Source organism: Papaver somniferum, chromosome 5 (assembly GCF_003573695.1).
Source record: "Papaver somniferum cultivar HN1 chromosome 5, ASM357369v1, whole genome shotgun sequence".
Classification (NCBI taxonomy): domain Eukaryota; kingdom Viridiplantae; phylum Streptophyta; class Magnoliopsida; order Ranunculales; family Papaveraceae; genus Papaver; species Papaver somniferum.
Genome location: NC_039362.1, coordinates 51,657,599 through 51,681,032, shown reverse-complemented (window position 1 = coordinate 51,681,032; position 23,434 = coordinate 51,657,599).

Sequence of the window (23,434 nt, the reverse complement as noted above, 5' to 3'; positions counted from 1 at the left end):
GATAATGGTGTAGAGTATGGTAATGAAGTCAAGGATTCCCTTGGTGATCTTAATTCACTACAAGGATGCTCGGAAACTCATAATATCTCTTTTATTTCTTTACCATGCAGTGATGAAAAGCTTGTACCTTCCATTGTTAAATCTCCAAAGTTAGAATTGAAACCTTTTCCCGATCACTTAAAGTACTTGTACTTGGGTGACAAGGAAGATTTACCTGTGATTGTTTCTAACAAGCTTAGTGATTTACAGGAGCAAAAACTTCTAAGGGTGCTAATGAAGTACAAGACAGCCATAGGATGGACAATTGCTGATATCAAGGGTATAAGCCCTACCGTTTGTATGCACAAAATCCGTTTGGAGGACGATGCGGAGCCTACAAGGGAAGCTCAACGTCGTTTGAACCCTCCCATGATGGAAGTTGTGAAAAAAGAGATATTCAATCTTTTGGTCGTGGGTGTTATCTACCCCATATCCGATAGCAAGTGGGTGAACCCGGTACAAGTAGTACCAAAGAAATCAGGTGTGATGGTGGTGGAGAATGATAAAAACGAACTTGTCCCAACTCGTGTGCAAACCGGTTGGAGGGTTTGTATTTATTATAGGAAATTGAATGCCACCACTAGGAAGGATCATTTTCCATTGCCTTTTATTGATCAAATGCTTAAACGTTTAGCTGGACACTCTTAGTATTGCTTCCTTGATGGCTATTCAGGTTACAATCAGATTATGATAGCACCGAAGGATCAAGAGAAAACCAATTTCACTTGTCCTTTCGGTACTTTTGCTTATAGAAGGATGCCTTTTGGCTTGTGCAATGCTCCAGCTACCTTTCAAAGGTATATGGTAAGTATCTTCTCAGAATATGTTGAAAATATAATCGAAGTGTTTATGGATGACTTTAGTGTCTTTGGTGATTCATTTGACCTTTGCTTGCACAACTTGTCATTAATCCTTGAACGATGTGTTGAAACAAACCTTGTGCTAAATTGGGAGAAGTGTCATTTCATGGTAACTCATGGCATAGTTTTAGGCCATATAATATCTTCTAAAGGTTTGGAAGTCGATAAATCTAAAATAAACCTTATTCGTGCTTTAACCCCTCCCACTACGGTGAGGGAGATACGCTCTTTTCTTGGTCATGAAGGTTTTTATCGTAGATTTATCAAGGATTTTTCCAAGATAGCATCACGACTTTGCAACTTATTGCAAAAAGATGTGGTTTTTAACTTTGATGAAAATTGTATGACGGCATTCAATCGTTTGAAAGAACTTTTGATTTCATCCCCTATCATTAAACCACCGGATTGGAGCAAGCCTTTTGAGCTCATGTGTGATGCAAGTGACTATGCGGTTGGTGCGGTGCTTGGGCAACGTGTGGGGAAGATACCTCGTGCTATTTATTATGCTTCTAGAACGTTAAATGAGGCCCAACAAAACTACACAACCACTGAAAAAGAGTTGTTAGCTATTGTTTTTGCTTTGGAAAAGTTTCGCTCTTATCTAATTGGTACAAAAGTTGTTGTCTTTTCTGATCATGCAGCACTTAGGTACTTGCTAATGAAGAAAGAGGCAAAATCGAGGCTTATACGATGGATCTTTCTCTTGCAAGAGTTTGATATTGAAATCAAAGACAAGAAAGGAATTGAGAACATGCGGATCGCTTGATCCGTCTTTCTTTGGACAAGGAAGCTATCCCATTGCGTGAAAGTTTCCCGGATGAGCAACTATTCTCAATTGCCTTGGAGAACCATGGTATGTCGATATTGTCAATTACTTGGTGTCAAAACAAATCCCAAAGAACTTGTCTCGTGCTGAGAGGGACAAACTTAAGAGGTTAGGGAACCAATACATATGGGATGATCCATACTTATGGAAACAAGGTAGTGACCAAGTATTACGAAGGTGCGTTCCCGAATTTGAATTTAATTCTATCTTGTCTTTCTATCACTCCTATGCTTGCGGAGGACATTTTGGGAGTAAGAGAACCGCTCACAAGGTACTTGAAAGCGGTTTCTATTGGTCAACCTTGTTCAAGGATGCATATATATTTTGTACAACTTGTGATAGGTACCAAAGAACATGCAATCTAGGTGCCCGAAATCAAATGCCACAAACTTTTATTCAATTTATTGAAGTTTTCGATGTATGGGGTATTGATTTTATGGGTCCTTTTGTCAACTCTCATGGGAATTTTTATATCTTACTCGTTGTTGATTATGTCTCCAAATGGGTGGAAGCTAAGGCCACCCCAACTATTGATTCTAAAGTGGTTTCAGATTTTTTGCAAGCTAATATCTTTGCAAGGTTTGGAATTCCAAGAGCCATAATTAGCGATGGGGGTTCTCACTTCAAAAAAAGGATCTTACAAAGATTGTTGAAGAAGTACAATGTGTCGCACAATATTGCAACACCTTATCTTCCCCAAACAAATGGACAAGCCGAGGTGTCTAACCGGGAGGTGAAATCCATTCTAGAGAAGACGGTGAACCCAACAAGGAAAGATTGGAGCATGCGACTTAATGATGCTTTGTGGGCTTATAGAACCGCATACAAGACACCTATCGGGATGTCTCCCTTTAGGCTTGTGTATGGCAAACCTTGTCAATTACCCGTTGAAATTGAGCATAAGGCGTTTTGGGCTATTAAGCAATGCAATATGGAGATGGATGGGGCTGGAAAGCAAAGGAAGTTACAACTCCAAGAGCTAGAGGAGCTTCGCAATGATGCATTTGAAAGATCGCGCATTTACAAGGAGAAAACGAAGGCCTTTCATGATAATGTGATTTCTAGGAAACAATTTTGCATTGGGCAGAAAGTGCTTTTGTTTAATTCTCGCTTGCATTTATTTCCGGGTAAATTAAGGTCACGCTGGATCGGACCTTTTATTGTTACTAATGTGTTTTCTCATGGTGCAATAGAAATTCGTAGCATAGCTACATGCAAGGAACTTAAAGTTAATGGGCACCGGTTGAAACCATATTATGAGAATTTCACTTCCGAAGTGGTGGAAGGAGATAACTTTGTGGATGCACTCCCTCTGGAGGAGTCATAGAAAGCAAGGAGATAGTTGGGCTGAGGACTTTAAACCAAGCGCTAAATGGGAGGCAACCCATCGGATGAGTATTTCTTTTCTTATTTTTATTTTCTTGTCTTGTTTTTAGCTTTTTATTGTCTTGTATTTATTTATTTTTTTCTGATTTCTTGTCACATTATCATGTAGGATTTCCCACCTTGACTTACTTTGGATGACTCAATTTACATTGAGGACAATGTAAAGTTTAAGTATGGGGGAGTGGTTAAGCATTTGCATTGTAAATTTTTCATGAAATTTTCAACTTTTGTGTAAAATAGTGAATAAGAAAACTCCAACTTGTAGTTAGTTTAGAGTCACATAGTATACATGTCGCTAAGATTACATAGAGATTCTCATAAGAGTAACTGAACTTAGAGATGACAGAGAACATGATCGGGTTTCTTACTTGTATGAGAGTTAAAGTTGGATTTAACCATCCCGGTGGCAAATGAGGTGCATACTGAATTCAGTATTAGATTTGTGATCCCCTATAGTGGAGACTACCCATGTTACATCATGAGAGGCACCGACCTTCAATTATTTGTACCTGTCTAAATTTGTGCTTTTAGAGTGTGTGTCACCGTACGTAAACTCCGGGTAGAATGGTGAGCTACCCAACCTCCCACCAATAGAAGCACTATTTTGATCTCTTGAGTGTTATTTTATCAATCATGAATGGTGACATCGAATTGCTAACTTACATACCACTTGTAATCTTGTTCGCAGTTAGCACCATCCACTTTATGTCTCTCTACACCAACAGATCCATAGAAACACCATCATCATCAACAAGAGGAGCATCACAAATTCGAAGGAAAGTTGAAGACGTTTTAGATTTACAAGCAACAGTACAGAAATGAGCAGATTTCAGATTCAAGTAAAGCAACAAGACAAGGAGCAGAATTTTTACAAGTTGAAGACTATTGTACGAGAGCGAATATTATCAAGATGAGAGTCAAGAAGTTTATGATATTGAGACATACAAATTGTGAAGAATCGAGCGGTAAAGTACTTACACCGTGGCCTTTGTATTTTATTTTATCTTTATTTTTATTTGTTAATTTGTATTTTATTTTCTCTTGTCTGAAAAAAAAAATAGTTATTGCATCATATTTTGGTTTGTTCAGTTCGTTTTTGGTTTTGTATTCATTCAATAAAGCCAATGAAAGAAGAAATATCCATAATGAGGCTTCAAGCAACAAGGAATTAGAGGAAAGAGTTACATTGTCAAGATTCCACGAAGTTCAAGATTTCATCATCAAGAGTTGAAAACCGAAGACGTTTTTATGGATGCTGTGAGAGTGGAGCTAACTGCACGCCGAACGGATAACGAGGTAAGTAAGCATATTCCCACCTTCGTTAAGTGGTTGATTTCCTTTCTTAGAGATCGTCAGAAAAATGGGGTTTCAAAACATTTCAGAGGGTTTTTTCCTTCCTACCGTTCAACGTGTCGCAGGATTCTCTCTTTATTTCTACCTCGACATATGTGTGACCCATAAAAAGCTGTTTATTATTGAGAGCAATATCATAAAACCCTTTCTTGTGAGGCAGAGTCGAGACTTTCGATCACTCCGAACCCGAATTTCTTTCAAGAAGGGATGGTTATTTCTCTCTCAACTTTTAAGGATGAGATTGTGTTCATATTTGTGTCTAACTTCTTATGGCTAGTGTGCAGAATCTCTATGTATTCTTAGCGCGTTGGATGCTATCCTTACGGAGAACTAGTAAGTTGGAAAAGTAGGTTTTGTGGGTATATCTCTAGTAAACCCTCACGAGAGTTGTATGTATATTTTAGAATAAGTTTTGTTTCATTTGCTCGAGGACTAGCAAAGTCTAAGTGTGGGGGAATTTGATAGGTGTTGTAAAGCACCTAATTTTATATCTAGTATTTATGCTTTCTTTGTTGTTATCCTTGTGAATTGCATCTCTTATGTTTAGTTTTGAGTTATTAGGTGCAATGGAGTCTTTTGGAGCAAAAGAAGGAGAAATCATACATTTGGAGCGTAAAAGGGCGAAAAGATTAATTCACATGCGAGTTATGTTTAGAGCAGACTAGGTTGCGCAAGGAAGAGGTGGAGAATGAATTGTCATGTGTGAGCTGGTTACCCCTTAACCACTAAACTGGGGTGCCAATAGCAGTTTTGGTTCCTACACTTAACCTAAAAATCAGAGAGCACACATTTCTTCTTATCATCATTTCTTATTATCATTAGATATTTACTCCTCACCCTCTGTCTGAAACCGAGAAGTGATGGCAGCTTCCTTCAATGAAAGGGAGAAATTCAGAGAGAACAAGTGAAATCAAGAGAAGACTTCAAAGAGATGATGAGGATAAAATCATAAGAAAGAATTGGGGTTTGATGTAAGTCAAATTGACAGGGAAATTATTTCTGTTGTTGTTTGAGATCGATTCGATTTCAAGGGCTTGATATGTTGCTGCCATGGATTAATGGGTTTTTGAGAAGTGATTAGACATGGGTTCTGAGCAAGAAATCAACTGCAGCCATTAGAAAAAATCAGATTGAAAGGAAGTTAGGGTTTGGCTGTTCCTGAGGTGTGCTCGATTGATTCAGAGTTAGGGTTTCAAATCAGAGAAGAAGATATGGGTTAAATGTGGCAGCTGTTGCAGAAATTACAGGGGAGATTCAAATGATGAATTGCTGTTGTGTACTGGCAATGAGAGTGAAGATTAAATTCGAGATTCAAATGGGTTTTGATTAGTCTTCTGATGGGAAAGTTTAGAGAGGTGGTACCTCAAATTAGGTCTTGAATCTGTATGAAATTGATGCTGCAAATGGAGATATGGGTTGTATAATTAAGCTGGAACTGCAGGTTTAGGTGGTTGTGATGTTGTTGAGTTTCTGATGCAAGCTGGTAATGAAGAACAAGTTTCAGTGAATGGGTTTTGAGTAAAATTACAGAATGTGTTGCTGAAGTTACAAGAGAGCTTGGATGCAGTTGCAGTTTTAACTGTGGAGCTGTTGCAGTTGAGACATTGCAGGTCATGGGTTCTGCCAGAGATTACAGGGGTTTTGTCGAAGTTAATGGAGGCTCAAATGAGATGTTGTTGGTGGTACTGCTGCCATGGTTATGTTTTGTTTGAATCTGAGGTGGCTAGGTACAGGTGCAGCTGAGGTTTATGGAGACTGAGCTCATTGCAGGTGGTGATAGTGTAGTGAGGATGCAGGAGCAATTGCAGAAATAAAATTGGAATGAACAGGTTATGCTCATGGTAGTTTCTGTAATTGCTGAGAGTGGAGTTGGCTCTGAGATGTTTGAATGGTTGCAGATGAAGCCACAGAGATAGTGGTGGTTGCACTAGAACTAATGGATGCAGTATTGACTTGATTTTGGTGTTGCTACTGAGAGATTGTGATGATTGCCATGAAGGTTTGATCTGAAGTGTTAGATGTATGTTTAGGACAGGTTTGAGCTCAATGTGCAGTTGTGTAACAAGTGGTGCAGCTGAGAAGACAGAATGTGATTTGTTGGTGTTTGTGCAGTGAGTTTCCATGGTGGTACTGAAATTGGAGGAGATTATGGATGTGTGGATGAAAAACTGCAATCAGGTGGAGGAAATGGGTCTCTGGTGGTGTTGTCTTACTGCTATTGTGGAGATGGACTGGTGGAGTTGCAGCTGAAGCTATGAGAAGAAGATCGCACTCAAGAACAAGAAAGGAATGGCAGCTGAAGTGAAGGCAATGGGGATTACAAATGAAGCTTGATATGGAGTGCTGGTAGAAGACATAAATGCAGAGAAGATTGCAGTCGAGTTTTGTGTTGGAATTAATATGGTGGCATAGATGAATGTTAGGTTAACATGGAAGAAGTCGCATGCATAGTTGTTGAGGCTGTAAGTGCAGTAATGCTATGATAATGAGGTAATGGAGTTACAACCAAGAAGAACAGGCCAAGGAAGCAGTGTACAAGGTTGTAAAGCACCATCATGGTGCACCACATTATGGCTTGCAACAACTCAGGTTTGTGCAAAAGGGCGTAGGCCAAAGTGAGTCAGATTGAGCCAGACCTGACTCATTTGTTTAGCTAACTGACTCAATCTAGTTCAGACACTGAGTTAACTCTGCCGACTAGACCCTGACTCAGAGGCTTTGACCGGTGACCGGTTTGACTTTGCCGGTCACCTGAGCTCTTTTCCGTCGACTTTTTCGGCCAACTTCCGTCACTTTCACCAGTTTTCCGGCGACCATTTTTGCCAAGATTTTTACATGGGTTCTTCACACACATGGGCTTGGTGGATTTCTTGGTGATGGGATTTTGAAGACTTGACCTAAGAAGAACTACAAAAAGGAAAGTTTTCTACTTTCTTGAGTATCACGTATTTTGCTACTTGGAGTTGGAGTTTTGGAGAGCGGTGACTAGGATTTGCTTTCCTTTATTTTTCATCTTCTTCATTTATTATTGATTATGATTATGATTAATTCAAAAGCTATGAGTAGCTAAATAACTATTATTGGTTATGGGATAAAAGTTGATTTCTCTAGCATGATATTTAAATCAATGGATTAGTTTTGCCTCAACTTTATTGTTTATGATTCATGATTTATATTGTTTTATGATTTGATTGTTTGCTTGGTTGAGTTCGGAATCAATCCGATTTGCATTCATTTCTAAAGCTATATTAGGGTTTTCAATACGAAAAAGTTGTTTATTCCTGATTCTAAGTAGCATAATTGTGGGTAGTGATTGTAGTGATATATCCTACTAGTCACATATGAATCATAACCTTGGTTAAATCGAACTAGTGCTTTTACACGTTTGGTTGCCTTGATTAGTCTTATTCCATAGAACTCATTGCTTTTAGGGAGTTAAACTTGATTGTGCTTTTACACGTTAGGTTGCTTTCTAGAAAGAATTCACATATGCATCTTTTAATGTGATTGTGATGAAATCAGGGAATTAACGAGATATACTTGTGATCAAGGTATCCTAGGACTTTTAATAAATGAGAGATTAAAATATCAATTCTATTCATTGATGAAAATACATGTTGATACTATCACCTGACCAATATCTTCTCCTTATTGATTATTCATATTATTTTATTGCTTTCAATTACCTTTATTGCTTAGATAAAAAAAAAATTTCCCTTGGTACTAAGAAACTGAGACTTTATAACAACAAAAAGCCTCTCTGTGGGAACAATCCTTTCTTACCCTTGCTATATTATATATTTTAAGTTGTGAGAAAGTAATATTTTTTTTGACGCATACGACATCGATCAAATTTTGGCGCCGCTGCCGGGGAGGCATACGGCTTGTTATTAAGTATTTAGTTTCTTAACATCATTTCTGCTGTCATATTTGCTTTTTGTTTTCTTATCTTGTTTCTCACTTGTTTGCGAGAATTTTTTTCAGGTACCTAATCCCTGGCTTCTAAAGATTGGAACTATCCAAGGTGCGGGATAGCTACTCGAAGAGGCACAATACTCCAACCAAGTCAAGACACGACGGAAGAACAAGAGTTAGAAGTGGAAGAAGAGTTACAACTAGAAGAAGAACAAGAGGTTCCATTCGTAGAAGAACCACTAGTTGAAGAAGAAGAAGAAGCAATGGGTGATGCAAATCGTACACTCAAGGATTTGGCTTCTCATAGGGTTGATGCACAACAATGGTGTATTCAAACAAACTCAACCTTCGAGATTAAATCGGGGTTGATTAGAGAGTTGCCGAAGTTTCATGGAATGACGAATGAAGATCCAAACAAGCATCTCATGGATTTCTACAACGTTATCATGGCCATGATACCACCGGAGACTAATGCGGATGGAGCAATGTTGAAAGCTTTTCCGTTTTCTTTGGCGGACAATGCTAAGGAGTGGTTGTATTACTTGCCTTCCGGAAGTGTCACAACATGGAACGGGTTGAAGAAACTTTTCCTAGAGAGATATTTTCCTGCATCCAAAGCTACTCAAATTCGTAAAGAGATTTGTGGAATACAACAAAAGAACGGGGAGTCATTGTATGAATGTTGGGAACGGTATAAGAGATTGGTGGAAAGCTTCCCTCACCAACAATTTAGTGACGTGATGATAATACAATACTTCTACGAAGGTCTCCAACCAAATGATAGATATCTTCTTGATGCAGCGGGTGGTGGTGCACTAGTGAACAAGACGGTGGCTCAAGCTACCGAGTTGATTGAAAGCATGGCTTCAAACTCGCAACAATTCTACACAAGAGGTGAACCAATGGTTAGGCGAGTGCATGAATTTTACGGATTCATCATCACACCGTGATCAAAGGATGGATAATATGGAGCAAATGATGGAAAAGATGGCTGCAGTTATTTTACCTTCATAAGGTGAAGAATTGGAGCACGCTAGCGCGGTCTTTCCAAATCAGCAAAGACGGTATGATCCCTACTCCAATACTTACAATCCGGGATGGAGAAATCATCCTAACTTTAGCTATGCCAACAAGCAAGGAGCGGTCCAACAACCTACTTTCAACCGTTCGAGTGGATTTAAACCACAACAACAACAATTCCAACCGCAACAACAACAATTTCAGCAACCACAAACACAACAAGCAACTCAAAATCAAGGTTCCGATATCGATGCAAAGCTTCAAACGTTTATGCAAGGCATTTCTACCATGTTTAAAGAAAGTCAACAAGAAACTAAGAGTGTTATCAAGGAGTTGCAGACACAAATGGGCTCCATGGCGATGGACATAAACAAATTGAAGGCACAAAATAGTGGGAAACTCCCTTCTCAACCCATTAACCCAAAAGAGGGTGTCAATGCTATTACGTTGAAAAGTGGTACACAACTTGTGCAACCCGAGGTTACTGATTCGGGCAAGGTGGAAACACCAAAGGAACCTGTTTTAGAGGAGTAGAGTGATGATTCTCCCCAAACTTCTGAGGTACCTATTCCTAACTCTAAAACTCCGGTTTCTACTTATGTTCCTCCTTTACCTTTTCCTCGTAGATTTGCAAACTCCAAGAAGGCGGAACTAGAAAAGGAGATTTTATACGTTCTAAAGAAGATCCATGTGAACATACCACTCATTGATGCTTTCAAGCAAGTTCCCAAGTATGCGAAGGTGTTGAAGGACTTGTGTACCAATAATCAAAGGCTCAAAGGTAATGAAGTGCTAAGTGTGGGGGAAAATGCTTCGGCAATCTTACAACACAAACTCCCACTGAAATGTAAGGATCTCGGTAGCTTTGACATTCCAGTCACAATTGGTAACACCACATTTAACAAAGTTATGTTGGATTTAGGTGCATCCGTTAATGTTATGCCTGCATCTATGTACAATTCACTTGAGTTAGGTCCTCTTAAAAAGGCTGGAATTGTATTGCAATTAGCCGATCGCTCTAATGTTTAACCAATGGGTATTGTTAAGGATGTTCTTGTGCAGGTTAATCAATTAGTATTTCCATCTGACTTTTGCGTGTTAGAGATGAATGAAGGGTCACCGGACTCGTCTCTTCCATTGTCTCTTGGGCGTCCCTTCATGAAAACGACGAAAACCATTATTGATGTGGACAAGGGAGCGCTAACTATGGAGTTTGATGGAGAAACAATATGTTTCAACATTTTCGAGACGATGAGATATCCTAGCAGTGTCCACTCTTGTTTATCCATTGATGTTTGGATACTTTGGCATAACAAGTGTTTGAATTGAATGGTGATGATGCTTTGGAAATCGTTTTAACTACATCCATGGATAATAGTGTAGAGTGTGGTAATGAAGTCAAGGAAGCCCTTGGTGATCTTAATTTACTACAAGGATGCTCGGAAACTCATAATATATCTTTTATTTCTTTACTATGCAGTGATGAAAAGCTTGTACCTTCCATTGTTAAATCTCCAAAGTTAGAATTGAAACCTCTTTCCGATCACCTAAAGTACTTGTACTTGGGTGACAAGGAAGATTTACCTGTGATTGTTTCTAACAAGCTTATTGAATTACAAGAGAAAAAACTTCTAAGGGTGCTAAGGAAGTACAAGAAGGCCATAGGATGGACAATTGTTGATATCAAGGATATAAGCCCCGCCGTTTGTATGCAAAAAATCCGTTTGGAGGACGATGCGAAGCCTACCAGGGAAGCACAACGTCGTTTGAACCCTCCCATGATGGAAGTTGTGAAAAAGGAGATACTCAAGCTTTTGGACGTGGGTTTTATCTACCCCATATCCGATAGCAAGTAGGTGAGCCCGGTACAAGTAGTACCAAAGAAATCAGGTGTGACGGTGGTGGAGAATGATAAGAACGAACTTGTCCCAACTCGTGTGCAAACCGGTTAGAGGGTTTGTATTGATTACAGGAAATTGAATGCCACCACTAGGAAGGATCATTTTCCATTTCCTTTTATTGATCAAATGCTTGAACGTTTAGCTGGACACTCTTACTATTGCTTCCTTGATGGCTATTCAGGTTACAATCAGATTATGATAGCACCAGAGGATCATGATAAAACCACTTTCTCTTATCCTTTCGGTACTTTTGCTTATATAAGGATGCCTTTTGGCTTGTCCAATGCTCCAGCTACCTTTCAAAGGTGTATGGTAAGTATCTTCTCAGAATATGTTGAAAACATAATCGAAGTGTTTATGGATGACTTTAGTGTCTTTGGTGATTCATTTGACCTTTGCTTGCACAACTTGTCATTAATCCTTGAACGATGTGTTGAAACAAACCTTGTGCAAAATTGGGAGAAGTGCCATTTCATGGTAACTCATGGCATAGTTTTAGGCCATATAATATCTTCTAAAGGTTTGGAAGTCGATAAATCTAAAATAGACCTTATTCGTTCTTTAACCCCTCCCACTACAGAGAGGGAGATACGCTCTTTTCTTGGTCATGCAGGTTTTTATCGTAGATTTATCAAGGATTTTTCCTAGATAGCATCACCACTTTGTAACTTATTGCACAAAGATGTGGCTTTTAACTTTGATGAAAAGTGTATGGCGGCATTCAATCGTTTGAAAGAACTTTTGATTTCAGCCCCTATCATTAAACCATCAGATTGGAGCAAGCCTTTTGAGCTCATGTGTGATGCAAGTGACTATGCGGTTGGTGCGGTGCTTGGGAAACGTGTGGGGAAGATACCTCATGCTATTTATTATGCTTCTATAACGTTAAATGAGGCCCAAGAAAACTACACAACCACTGAAAAAGAGTTGTTAGCTATTGTTTTTTCTTTGGAAAAGTTTCGCTCTTATCTAATTGGTACAAAAGTTGTTGTCTTTTTTGATCATGCAACACTTAGGTACTTGCTAATGAAGAAAGAGGCAAAACCAAGGCTTATACGATGGATCTTACTCTTGCAAGAGTTTGATATTGAAATCAAAGACAAGAAAGGAATTGAGAACACCGTTGTTGCGGATCACTTGAGCCATCTTGATATGGACAAAGAAGCTATCCCATTGCATGAAAGTTTCCCGGATGAGCAATTATTCTCAATTGCCTTTGGAGAACCATGGTATGCCGATATTGTCAATTACTTGGTGTCAAAACAAATCCCAAAGAACTTGTCTCGTGCTGAGAGGGACAAACTTAAGAGGTTAGAGAATCAATACATATGGGATGATCCATACTTATGGAAACAAGGTAGTGACCAAGTATTACGAAGGTGCTTTCCCGAATCTGAATTTAATTCTATCTTGTCTTTTTGTCTCTCCTATGCTTGCGGAGGACATTTTGGGAGTAAGAGAACCACTCACAAGGTACTTGAAAGCGGTTTCTATTGGACAACCTTGTTCAAGGATGCATATATATTTTGTACAACTTGTGATAGGTTCCAAAGAACAGGCAATCTAGGTGCCCGAAATCAAATGCCACAAACTTTTATTCAATTTATTGAAGTTTTCGATGTATGGGGTATTGATTTTATAGGTCCTTTTGTCAACTCTCATGGGAATTTTTTATATCTTACTCGATGTTGATTATGTCTCCAAATGGGTGGAAGCTAAGGCCACCCCAACTAATGATTCTAAAGTGGTTTAAGATTTTTTGCAAGCTAATATCTTTGCAAGGTTTGGAATTCAAGAGCCATAATTAGCGATGGGGGTTCTCACTTCAAAAACATGATCTTACAAAGCTTGTTGAAGAAGTACAATGTGTCGCACAAGATTGCAACACCTTATCATCCCCAAACAAATGGACAAGCCAAGGTGTCTAACCGGGAGGTGAAATCCATTTTAGAGAAGACGGTGAGCCCAACAAGGAAAGATTGGAGCATGCGGCTTAATGATGCTTTGAGTGCTAGTTTCATTGAGTCCGGAATCAATTAGATTGGTCTTCATATCTATTGCTAGATTAGGTTTTATTATACGAAAAAGTGATAAATTCCTGATTACAAGTAGCATAAATGTGAGTAGTGTTTGTAGTGATATATCCTACTAGTCACATATGAATCATGACCTTAGTTAAATCGAATTAGTGCTTTTACACGTTCGGTTTATTTGATTAGTCTTATTCCATAAAACTTATTGCTCTTAGGGAGTTAAACTTAATTGTGTTTTTACACTTTAGGTTGCTTTCTAGGTAGAATTCACATATGCATCTTTTAATGTGGCCGGGATATTCTTGCGATCAAGGTATCCTAGGTCTTTTAATAAATGAGAGATTAAAATATCAATTCTAGTCATTGATAAAAATACATGTTTGTGAATGATACTATCCCGTGACCAATATCTCCTCCTTATTGATTATTCTAATTATTTTATTGCTTTCAACTGGGTAACACATGTCAACTGGGTACCCCTTAACCATTTGAAGGGTGTAAATAACACATGTCCTGGGGTGTATCCAACATACTTCTGGGGTCCCTTCAGTAATTCCTTCCGGGGGTGCAAATACCACTTTTCGAGCCAATTTCGCCGCAAAAGTCCATTTCTCCAAAACACCTACAACAACATAAAATAATCAAATAAATACAAAATCGAGCACTGATAATACACATAATTGAGAACAAAATAGACACATAAATGCGTCTATCAGATACCAAGGACGTTCTCAGCGCTGGTGGCATCAGGGTTTGTTGCTGATTCAGATCTGAGCTCTACCATCTTGAAATTGGGATTGAAAAAATGAAATTAAAAATTGCAAATTGATTTTGCAACCGAGAGATTAATTAATCTCCCAATGTGGTCGCCAATTGTTTATGGGTAAAAACTGTTTTTGCTAGTTTTGGTAAATTTGGGTGTGTGGATGAGAAACAAATCTAAACCTAAAACAAATGCACTGCACGGGAGTACTTTAGATTCGAGAGATCAATATGTACAATCCTGGACTGAACCAAGAAATGGCCGTTCCAGTCTTGCATCAGTCACAAATTGAAGGAGAAGGGTTGGTCTTACGGAGGGAAGCGAAGAAGGTGTTGAGACCAGAGTGGTTAATTCTGAAGGTGTGGCTATTTTATGACTTGTATCAGAATTTGGAACTGGCTTGTGGAATGAAAGCTATCAGGTCTTTGGTGTTTTTCTGGATACTTTGTTGTTCTAACCAAAAACTTGTTGCTTGGTCTAAAATAGGTAAAACCTATTTATACAAACATATTGAACGCACCCTGATCTCATAGAAAGTGGGAGTGATTGAGTGATGGAAAATTGGGATTATGTGTAAATGCCAGAGGCCACGTTCCCAACATGGAGGAAACTGGTTAGTTTACACCCACTACTTATTACCGCCGCTAACTGCCCTGCTTTCAGACACTTTCTTATAATGGGCGTGTTGCACGCCGCACGCTGTAAACCGCCAGACCAATACCCTGATGAGCATCCCCCAGTTTGTGACATGTTTGATGTCTCGAGTGTTTTCATGGAAAACATGTAGAAGGTTGCTATGTGTGGCAAGTCAAAGTTAAGAGACTTGACACAGGAGAATACCAAGTGATGCTATTTGGCTTGTCTTAGTTGGTCGCCCAAAACTTGCCACATGCCTGTAAATTTTGTGGCGAATTCGGATGGCTGAGATCATAACTCATAAGAAAGGATGGCCATTGATTATGGCCACATTCTGTTGGCGCCTGATGAAAGCACAGTGGCGTCATTGGCACATGCCCGTGGCATATAGCGGCATGCCAGTGGCATAGTGGCGCCTGGCGTAGCCAAGGCGGGTATTTTGGCATATTGGTGTTAGACCCAAATATGGCTCTGGCAACATTGGCCATGTTGCTATATCAAACTTAAGGCCTGAGGAAAATTACTTGACTTATTTGGCGTGACAACTTTAGCTAAATTAGGGTTTTGGCATATCGAAACCCTAATTAGCGTACGGCATGGCCGCGACACGGTGGCGCTTTATGCAATCGGTTCCATGGCCACATCAAAGGAACTATGGCAGGCCATAATATGGGAATAACCACAAGGCGCAAGGACGGCCACGGGTGATTATATAATGGCGCCATTTTTAGGGTTTGGTGGGTCCCATATGGCTCGTGGCATATTGTAGGGCCAAAGTAGTGTAATTGGGCCATGACTGGAAATTAGGGTTTCGACTAATGCCACTAAGGCAGATCCATTTAGAATACCCTAACTGGAATACGTTATGGCGTTTGGCCACGAACAAGAAGTGGGTTAGCACGTTGGCGCGCTATTTATGTCATGTTGACACGATTGTCATGCTACTGCGGCAAAGTGGCACGTTTGGCATGTTTGGATGTACGACATGCTACTGCGGAAAAGTGGCACGTTTGGCATGCACGTTTGGCATGCCAATTAGCATGTAGGCGCGGCTTTTGGGAAGCCAATTTGGCATCGTGACCATCTGGCGCAACTTTGCCTCTTTTAATACTGTGGCAGGTTTAAAGCGACCTGATTGGTCAATTAAAAAGAGGGGCCGTCCAAGCACGGGTGTGGCCACACTTCTAGTGTGCGTGTGGCGGATTTTAAGTGACCTGATTGGTCGATGAGAAATAGGCAAGTATGGGCCCAGCCACAACTCATGTGCGTGTGGAGGGTTTAAGGCGACCTGATTGGTCGACAGGAAATAGAGGATTGTTGAGCAACATGGGGTGTGGCCACTTGCAAGTGGCGCCAGCTGGCCTATGGAATGGCCACACCTTCCTTTGTTGCTGCTCCTATTCCAAGACTCCTTTTATTCCTTGTTTTCTGATTTTATGTAGGATTTCGCACCTACTAATCCATGGCGGATTAATTACTTAGTCCGCATAGGCTTAATTTCGACGCGCAGGGTCTAATATACTACACATGGAGAAAAACCCTAATTTTTGCAAATTAGTCAGGGTAATATCTGAATCTTGTGAATTATCACAAAATTGATTGAATTCTACGTGTTGACACAGAGTTCTTTAAGTTCATTGCCAGAAAGCAGTATGCTTTCCAATTAAATACTTTATGCAAGGACCTTAACCTTGATACTTGGAAATTCGTGCTACTCTGGTGCGAGTGAACACAAATTATCATGTCATATCAACATTAAGGGTTCAGCCGGGGAACATAGCACAGAAAGCATTTAGAGAAACTTATATTAACCGAATAACACAGGCAAGGTGCTAAAATTTACAGAATATCTGGGATAGTTGCTACATGCACCATTCTGGATAAATTTCATGAGGAAATATTGAGTTGCCCAATAAATGCGCCAGTGAAGAGGTTGAACACTCATCTCTTTTACATGGCTCTGTCTTTTTGCAGAGTGACGGCCTATTAAATGCGAGGTTTTACAATCTTAACCCTGAACTAAAAACCACCATCAACACTATGAGATCTAAGCAATTGAACAACTCTCTAACTAGTTCTTTTGAGTCATTTGAACTAGTTATGGTGAAGATGAATATGGTTGAGATGAAAGTGCTCATATAGCTAACCATTTGGTTAACTACTGTTGAACCAACTAGGTGTACACGTTTAGTTACGGTTACACAAACCTAAACGAATGTGCATTTCATTTGTGTATAAAAAGCTAAGCTCGATCTAACGGTTGAAAGATATTAGATTGAATCTAATCAAATGTTCATCTAACGGTGAATATTCAATGCTTTGTTACCAAGGTAGCATTGATTGGAAACCCTCATTTGAAGACTATATAAAGGAGAACTCTAGCAACTGGGAAACCTAACCCCACACCTCCTGTGTGATACTAGTTGTATAAGCTAGAGTCGATTCTCCTTTAACCTTAGGTTTCTACCGAGACCCTGTAGGTTAACGACTTGAAGACTTCATTGGGATAGTGAAGCCAGACCCAACCATTTTCTCTGTAGTTGCGTGATCTGATCTTGTTGTTTCTATCGTACTGACTACAATTGTAAAATTGGCTCGAGACTAATTTCTCCGAAAGGCAAGATCGAAAAATAGTCACAAACATCTTCGTCTCATCGTTTGTGATTCCGTAATATCTTGTTTCGCTAGTCGATTAAGATTATTGTGAGGTGACTGATATTTCTAGGCTGTTCTTCGGGAATATAAGTCCGGGTTATCGATTGGTTCCTGTTCACCTTGATTTATCAAAAGACGGAACAAAACTCGTAGGTATTTCTGTGGGAGACAAATTTATCTATTCCTGTAGATTTTTCTATGTGATACAGATTTGTTTATTAAAGTCTTCGACTTTGGGTCCTAACAACTCTTAGTTGTGGGTGATATTATCTAAGGGAATCAAGTGCGTAGTATCCTGCTGGGATCAGAGACGTAAGGAGCGCAACTGTACCTTGGATCAGTGTGAGATTAATTGGGGTTCAACTACAGTCCAGACCGAAGTTAGTTTGTAGTAGGCTAGCGTCTGTAGCGGCTTAATACAATGTGTGTTCAATATGGACTAGGTCCTGGGGTTTTTCTGCATTTGCGGTTTCCTCTTTAACAAAACTTCCTGTGTCTGTGTTATTTCTTTTCCGCATTATATTTTCTTACATAATTGAAATATCACAGGTTGTATGTTGAATCAATCAATTGGGAAATCCGACCTTTGGTTGTTGATTGAAATTGATTGATCCTTGAACATCGGTCTTTGGTACCGTTCAAGTTAATTTCTCTTGTATTCAATCAGACTCGCAGATTTCTATTTGCTTGAGTAAGTATTGAATCAAGAAATTGAGATATAACTCTTTGATATACTTTTTTATTAAGATTGAGTCTGACTGTCTAGTTGATTCTCTTAAAAGTATATTGGAGTTAGTCCATGCAGATTGCTAAGTGAATTATTTGATGAGGTTGTTAGACCCCCACTTTTTCAATTGGTATCAGAGCAGGCAAACACGTTTTAAGACCTTATAAGTCTGTGTTTGCAGCGATCTGACTCTATGGACAGAAATTCTATCTCCATAAACGTACCACCAGTCTTCGATGGCCCAAACTACTTATGGTGGAAAATCGTTATGCGTGCTTTTATTCAAGCTCGTGGTTTTCAAACATGGGTATGTGTTGTTAATGGCTATGATCCTCCGGTTAATATAGAAGGCGATGTATCTATACCTAAGGATATTGGTAGATATAGTCCAGAGTAAATTCTTGCTGCAAAGCAAAATTATGACGACTTAAATGCTATCATACATGCCATCACCCTAGATCTTCAGCATCATGTAACTACTTTCACGAAGTCCAAAGAAGCCTGGGATATCTTAGAAACAGTATTTGAAGGGAATACCTGTGAAAAAGAAGCTAAGCTTCAAAACCTAAATTTTGGTTGGGAAAACCTTCGTATGGCAGATGAAGATTCATTTGATGAGTTTAATCACAAAGTGTCTGAAATTGTTAATGCATCTTTTGGATTGGGTAAGACTATTCCTGAAAAGGACATTGTGATGAAGATTCTCAGATCCCTGCCATCTAGATACGATTCTAAGAAGCATGCCATCGTTGAAGGAAATGATCTCGCAACGCTTTCCAGAAATACTCTGGTTGGGAAGTTAAAGATCTTTGATCATGACCATACATCCAAATCTGGGAAGGATGTTGCTTTCAAAGCACAAAAGAACACTAAATTACTTGATAAAAGTAAAAGTGTTTGCATCTCTGAAGATGATCTTTCTGAGGCTGATTCATCAAATGAAGATCTTGACAAGTCAGTCTCGTTAATCACAAGACAGTTTATGGATCTTCTTTTGAAGAGAAGTAAACAGTTCTTCAGAGATAAATCCAGGTCATCAGTTAAGCCCCATAATCGTGTTCCTCCTAAAAACAGGGATAATGATGAGACTGATGACGAGGATATGCCTCAGTGCTTTAAGTGTAAAGGTTTTGGTCATTTTGCAAATGATTGTCCAAATCGAAGCAAATACACTGGGAACAAAGGTCTTGCTGCAACTCGTGATGAAATGTCTGAAAATTATGATTCTAATGAAGAAGAAAAATCAAACGTTGCACTTCTTTGTGAAAATATTGATTTTGATCTTGATATTCTTTCAGAATAGAACTCAACCAATATGGAAGAAAAAATTGACCTTTCCCTTGGAAACTCTCTGTCAAATTTTTCAGGCTCTACTATGTGTCTAGAAACTTGCACATCTCGGATACCCGAATCATATTCCAGGTTGACATGCTCATATTGTTCGCTCAAGGGTCATGAACTATCAAAGTGTTACAATTACAAACACAAATTGAGACATGTCAACAAACTTCAACGAAGAGCAAATCGATTAGCAAACAAGCTTAAACTTGTTCAAAAGACCGCAAAGGTATGTAAGATTTTATCTTCATCAAAGAAGTTAGTTTCCAAGGATAAGACAAGACCATTGGAAAGAAAGTTATCGTCTAAAAACTATGAGAAACAGGGTTCTATAAATTCCGATCGAAAAGGATGTGATAGACAGATTATTGTTCATCCCAGCACAACTTAAATTGTGTTGGTTAGTGCATCTTGTCTCATGTGCCTGATTAAAAGAGACAAGATTTTGCACATCTCAGGCTTTAAGAAAAGAAAAGTCTTTAGTTGTTTTTATTTACTTTGTTTGCGTTTGCTCTGAGAGCTTTGTAAGGTCCGGAGTTCATATCGCTTTTCATATATAATTGATATTGGAAAGGTCTTCCCTGTTTAATCAATAAAGGAGGGTTAAAATAGACAATTTTGCCTTTTATAGGGTTGAGAGTTGTGTGTACACGAGCCTGTGTGTTTATAGGTTTCGTAACCCTACATATCCTTTTTCCTTCCCTGAAACTCTTTTCAACCAAAGACTGCTTGTTGAGTTTTTTTTTGTGACTTCCTCTCACAAACCTGTATGCTTATGGATACTCCAAGCATCATGTCTTCTGATGGAAAAGATGTTAATATGATTTTTAAGCCACCAATCACGATGGAAAAAGAAAGATTTCGGTTACCTCCAACTTTGGAAAGAAAAATAAGGAATGTGAGGAAGCCAAGGGTTGTTCCTTCAAATTATCAGAAGTTTTCTGATGTTCTTGGAGAGTTGAAGGAAACAAGGAAGAAGAGTCAACAAATAAAGGCTTGTGTTTTGAGAACCCTTGAAATTCAGAAGGCCCTGGTTCGACATCTTCAGCCTAGAAGGTTTGTTGGAATTGACTCCTTTCTTCACGAACCATATGTTCCCATGGTTGTTGACGACAAGGAGTTCGGGGACAATAAAGAATTTTGCAGAGGTCTCAATGTCTATAGAAACTTCTTATGAGAATTTTATTCTTGGGTTTTTAATAAGAATAACTAGAGTTTGTAATAGACATTATTGTGATTACACATAGCTATGTCCAATGTTTTTCATCTTCAATGTTTTTAGATTTATTTGTTTAAATTCTAAAGATTGTTTGGAAGATGATTTTTGCAGTATTAATCTTTATGATTTTATATATTGCAATTTGTTATGGGATATGTGTGTTTGCGTCCGTGAACTGTGAATGTCCCATACGTGGTCAAAAGTTAAGTCATTCATATGTCGATATGCAAGTATTGATAAAAGATTGAATGAACTTTTGACTTACAAAAGTTAAAGCCTTTATGTCATTATTTGATGGAAGAAATGATAAAACTTTTGTTCACAAGGATTATGTCTATTGTATGCCATTGTGCAAATAGTGATGGAAAATAGAATGAATCCTTGTCTATTCCGCAGTATTGATCTTCCCTGATCCATATTTTTATGTATATATTGTGCGGCTCCGTAAGTTTTCTTATGTTGAGCATTTCCGATTAAATTAATCATGGGTTCTCTTGTGGTTAATTTAATTGAGTTTTTTTGGATACAAATTCATATTCTTATGTGATTTGTATTGTCCAAATAAATCCTTCTTTTCTTGTGAAAGTAAGGTCGCTCTTGTCGTTCTTTCGATAATGACATTATATGGGGGAGAGTTCTTAATTGAACTTGTGCTTAATTGCCAAATCTTTGTGGGGGAGTGCGGATGTGGAATGTTATAGGGGTTATCTTGTATCTTTATAAACTCCTTGATGAATGTATTTAGTTTCGGCTATATGATTGCATCTAAAAAGTTGATATGCACGTTCTTTTGGTCATGAAATGTCTCTATGGAAATTTCATTAGGATCCCACTAGTTTTCGTACCTTTACCAATTTCATTGGTAGTTCACACATATGGTTTTCGGATCATTATGTAGGGGGGGGGGGGTTCCATGTGAGATGGAGTATTCACTAAGGGGGAGTGATACATATCACCATAGTATTTTTGTCGAAGTTGTGATACAATTGAACTTTGATGCTATATAATAATACTATTACATTGTGTAAGAATGATTCAGAGTTTTTTTTTTCTCATTGTTATGGCTTCGGATTTTCAACAACGATGATGATGAATTTACAACCTTTGGAATCATTGGTAGGGGTGTACAAAATGCCCGGAAGCCTGCGGCTTGCCATGTACCGCCTGGGTTCGAAAGAGCCCATGGGTACCCGGTGGCCTGTCATGGGCTTGCCCGACCTGCCAGATAATTATAATTGGACGGACCCAGATTTTTGTTCAAAAGTTAGAGTCCGACCTGTTTACCTGCCTGGTAGCCTGTTTAATTACCCAATTTGTTTATCTGCCCGGTAGCCTGTTTAATTACCCGGCCTGCCTATAACACATCTAAATAATACCAAAATTATATGCTTAAAAATATAAATACGTATAAATTTAATATATTATTTAGAGATTTGACTTTCCCTTTCTCTGGTTATTCTCTCGTAATCTCCTCCTAATACTTTCTGTTTCTCTCATTATTCTCTCATCATCTCCTCCTAAAAACTCTAGGTTACAGAGATTTCATCCAAAATCTTGTCCTGCTCTTAGTATAAATTTCACAAAATGAACTGTTATACGCTCTGTAAAATTATAATCCCTTTTAATCATTCTTCAATTCCGTTCTTAATTTTTGGGTTAGCATCGATTCATTCTCTACTGTTAATTTTATGTGGAGAAGAAGGAGATGATAAAATAGTAAGTTCTTTTGTTCTAATCTAAATTTATTGCATTTCATCTTTAATGAATTTAGTTATGTTCTATGCTTGTATTTCGATGGTGCTGGAAGCATGATACTTTAGGTATTCTTTGATTTGGTTTTTATGGTCCTGATAGATTGATTGATAGATTGATGCTTGATATTTAAAAGATTGATTAAAAAAAAAACTTGCCCAACAGTCAGTTAGATAACTTAGATTGAATACTACTTCAAACCAACGTATTAAGATTTGTTAGTTGTTTGTTTTATTTATCAATGAAAACATTAATAAGTGACGACATGATTCTAGCGGTGATAAATATTTAATATTAATTGATGTCTTTTGATAGTGTTATGTGTTGACAAAACAAAAGTTTTTAATTTTTTTTTTTGGTTGTCCAGGTTTGTGATTTTTCTCTAATTTGAAGCATGGATCTTTCTGATTTGGTTGAAACAACACCCAATTCAGTTGTTACAAATTCACAATCACCACCCCTACTACCGGTGGATCTAGAAAACGAAAACTAACGTCGAAAGTATGGAAATGTTTCGATCAAATCGAAGAACTTGATCCAGAGGATCCAGAAAAGACAAACAATTGAAGATTGCACAATGCAAGATATGTGACCGAAAGTTTTCGGGGGATCCAAAACAAGGCACTTCTCATCTCAAAAGGCACATGGACAGCTGTTTGAAAAAGAACCAATCTGCTGATGAAACACAGACATTAATAGCTCAAACTGGGTCAGGTACTTTTACTGCATTTCGATTCTGTCAAGCAAGAGCTAGAAAGAATAATATAAAGTTGATTATTTTGAGGGAGTTGCCATTTCAGTTCGTAGAAGATCCATTTATTCAGTGGTTTATAAACGATAGTTTTCACCTGGATTTGTGAAATTTTCTCGAACCTCTGTTAGGCGTGATATTTTAAAAAATTTTGAAATGGAAAAACAAGTTTTAAAGATAACTATGTTAGAGGCACCTGGAAAAATATCTTTGACATCAGATTTGTGGTTGTCGTGTCAGAAGTTAAGTTACATGTCTAT